This window comes from Chrysochloris asiatica, unplaced genomic scaffold (assembly GCF_000296735.1).
Source record: "Chrysochloris asiatica unplaced genomic scaffold, ChrAsi1.0 scaffold00090, whole genome shotgun sequence".
NCBI classification, from domain to species: Eukaryota; Metazoa; Chordata; class Mammalia; order Afrosoricida; family Chrysochloridae; genus Chrysochloris; species Chrysochloris asiatica.
The window spans coordinates 4678030-4682147 of NW_006408608.1; the positions used below are offsets into that span (position 1 = coordinate 4678030).

The 4118-nt window shown below is 39.3% G+C and overlaps 1 pseudogene; it reads left to right on the forward strand.

The window, feature by feature from the left end:
* Positions 1 to 1208: 1208 nt before the first annotated feature.
* LOC102815732 overlaps positions 1209 to 4118 on the forward strand; it is a 12821-nt pseudogene continuing 9911 nt past the window's right edge.

Sequence of the window (4118 nt, forward strand, 5' to 3'; positions counted from 1 at the left end):
GAGTAAGAAATGTATTTTAAAAGTAATACTGATTGTCTTCATTCCCTGGTGCTGCTATAACAGACAGAGTACAAAAAGAAATTAATTTCTCTCACTTGGTTGGTGGGCTATGTGCCATGGAGTTGGTTCCGACTCATAGTGACCCTGTATATGATTCCCAAGGCTGTAAATCTTTACAGGAGCAGAAAGTCTCATCTTTCTCCCACAGAACAGCTGGTGGTTTATGAAATCCTGACCTTGAGGGTAGCAGCTTGACTCATGACCACTACACTACCAGAGATTCTTGCAGTTTAGGGGACAAAAGGTCCAAAGTCAGAGGGCTGGCTCTAAGGGAAGGCCTTCTTTGCCTGTTTGCTCAAGAGGTCTTTGTCTCTTTAGCTTCTGCTTTCTGGCTCCTTGGAGGTCTCCAGGCAATTCTGTGCTCCTCTGTTCTTTTCTTTACTATCTTTTACGTCTGAAAAGAGATTGACTCAAAATACACCCTACACTAATCCTACCTCATTAATATAACAAGAACAACTCATTCCCAAATGGGATTATAATCACAGGCATCGAGGTTAGAATTTACCACCCAGGGACTCTACCTCCATACATAAGAAGTAATTATGTGTACAGGCAGAATGATGGTCCACCAAAAGATGCCCACACCCTCATCCCCGGAGCCTAGGAATACATTACTTTATGTGGCAGAAGGAATTTTGTAGATGTGATTAAGATTAGGAGGTTACCATGATTATCTGGTAGTCACACGATAATCACATCAATCCTGACTGTCCTAAAGAGAGCTGCATGGAGAGAAGAAGTCATGGAAAGCCCTATGGTGCACAGAAATGAGACATGAGAAAGATTTGACCCAAAGTTGCTATTTTTGAAGATGATGAAAGAAGACTAAGAAAGAGCCAAAGAAAGAAAGTAGGTCATAAAAAAAAAAACCAGGAAAGACTGAGAAACTGTCACAAACTGCGGAAACTTTGGAGACATGATAATTAAATACAATGTGGAAGCTTGTGTTCAATCCAGGAATAGAAAAAGGAATTTGGGAGGGTAGGGTGACAAAACTGAGTAAAGCAGATACAATAGCTTTCTAGACTATCTTTGCAACTTTTTAGTATATCTAAAATTACTCTAAAATAAATGTTTATTTAAAAAGAAATAGAACTAGGGTGATAGAAAACTTTGAGAAATGAATATGGGGATGGGAACACAGCATGGCGAATGTAATTAATGTCATTGAAATGTACACTGAAAATGCTTAAAATGATCAACTTTTTTGTTTTCTATATATATGCATATATATATTAGTGAAGTCCTGATGTGGTGCTGTGGGTTAATGTGCTGGATTGCAAAGTCAGTTTGAAACACAAGCTCACCAGCCGCTCCTCAGTAACCCTATACAGGATCTCTATGGGTCAGAACTGACTCCATGGCACTTAACAACAACAACATGTATATTACTACAATAAACAAATAAAGTTAGTATGCAGAAAAATAGGGGGAGTTTTAATTAAAAACGAAGGTAGAATGAAGAAAGCTCTCACTGGACAAGTGGAGTTAACCAGAACATTTGGTTATTATGAAAATTAGCAATTAAAAGGAAATAAGCATTAAAAATACAATAAAAAGGCTTTTCCTTCCTGGCTGCCTGAGCGTCTGCCACCATCATGAATGACACAGTAAGTGCCCGGACTAGGAAGTTCATGACCAACCGATTACTTCAGTGATGCCCTTCACCCAAGGAAGGCAACAGTACCTAAGACAGAAAAACTTGCCAAAATGTCTAAGATGACACCAGATGTCACCTTTGTGTTTGGATTCAGAACCTATATTGGTGGTGGCAAGACTACTGGCTTCAGAATAATTTATGATTCTTTGGATTATGCAAAGAAAAATGAACCCAAACACAGACTTGCAAGACATGGCCTGTATGAGAAGAAACAAACCTCAAGAAAACAGTGCAAGGAATGCAAAAACAGAATGAAGACAATCAGGGGGCCTGCAAAGGTGCCGGCAAAAAGTGAACTAGAGATTGGACAACAGAATGAATAAAGTTTCTTCTGTGACTTGATCTACGATGATTGTGGATTTTCACCAGGGGCTTAATAAACCCTAAAATCTTTTTTAAAAAATACAATAAGAAGTGCTAGCAAGGATGTAAATTTACCACCCAGGGACTCTACCTCCATACATAAGAAATAATTATGTGTACAGGCAGAATGATGGTCCACCAAAAGATGCCCACACCCTCATCCCCGGATGTGGTTGTGGTTCTGGAATTCTCATTGCTGGAGGGAAGGTGAAATGATGAAGCTACTTTGGACAATTATTGGGTTGTTCCTCAGATGGTTAGAAAACTACTGTATGCGTTGTTGTTAGGTGCCTTCGAGCCCAATTGGTAGCAGTTCGTAGTGAGTGACCTTATTATGAACAGCAGAATGAAACACCACCCGAGTATGATCTGCTAAGTTCACTTCTACTTAAATACCCAAGAGAATTGAGAAGGTATCAATACAAAAATGTTTTATACAAATGTTTGTTGTTTTTGTTAAGTTCTGCCAAGTCAGTTCCAGCATTAGTCATAATATTAAAAAACTGGAAGCAACCCAAATGTCTATCAACTGATGAATTGTTGCTGTGGTTAGGTGCCATCCTGTTGGTTCTGACTTACAGTGAGTGACCCTATGCATAACAGAACGAAACACTGCCTGATTCTGTGTCATCCTCACACAATTGTTGTTACTCTTGAGCCCACTGTGCCAATGTCTTGTTGGGGGTCTTCCTCTTTTTCACTGACCCTTGACTTTACCAAACATGATGTCCTTCTATTGGGACTGGTCCCTCCTGATAACGTTTCTGAAGTATGAGACACGAAGACTCGTCATCCTGACTTCTAAAGAGCATTCTGGCTATGTTTTTTTCAACACAGATTTGTTGTTGTTGTTGTTGTTGTTGTTTTCCTGGCAATCTATGGGACTTTCAGTATTCTTCTCCAACACCATAACAATTAACAACAATAACAATGAGGGAAAACTCTTGTGTGCAGAAGAATTCCAACTAATAAATGTAGAAGGAATGATAGAATTAGAAACACATCATTATACAACCTCTAATGAAACAACTGACCCACATGAAACTGTCACATGGGAGGTTACTTACCAAAGGAAGAATCAGACTGCTGTCACCCAAATGTACCTAAAAAGACCCCTGATATAGCTCAACAGGAAGCACTCAGAGCACCATCTGTGAAGTGTTCTTACCACAAAAAGCAAAATCTCAATCTATTTAGGCCTCTTAAGCTAATTTACAGGAAACAAGGGCTAGGAGAGCAAGTCAAAGGATAGCTCAAGACAGGAAACAGTCAAATCCAGAATGAGTGACATTTGGTTTCTTCAACAAAGCAATGAAATGGAACTAACACACTTACTTAACAAGGAGAAGGTGTTCCTTTGGAATGAAAGAGACTCAAAAGGCATTTTAAAAGCCAATGATAAGTGTGGGGGAAAAAAATTGTGAAGGGAGGGACCAATAGGTGGAGCACAAGACTTTTTAAGTGTAGGGAAAATATTCTGTATGATTGTATATAGATTGAACTGCTGTTGTTAAGTGCTATGAAGTCGATTCTGACTTAGAGTTTTCTTTGTTGTGTTAATGAGTCCATATCAGTGTAGGGTGTGTCCAAAACTTAATCACTCTTAAGATATAAAAAGAACAGATTAGGTACAAGCAAAACATAAATGGAGGAAGACAGATGCCACATAGAGAGAGCCAAGGAACCAAGTAATGCCAGGCTACAGAAACTGAAAGACCTCCCCATAGAGACAACAGAAAGACATAGCCTTCCTCTGGACTCTTAGCCAAAATTTGTTTTTAACTTTTTATTGTGAATTGAGTGAAGGCTTACAGAGCAGATCATCAGTTTTATATTCAACAAAGCAACTGCTTCCTTTCATTGCAATCCCTACCATGTACCTCTATTCACTGAACTTTTGCGTTCCTCCCTGTGACTCACGCTACCTTTGACTTTCCTCTGCCAACCTCCTTCTTCTTGTATATTGCCTTCCCCAACATCCAAGTTAACATGGGTCTACCCTCTGGTGTTGTGACACTGTAGGTTAAGCAGT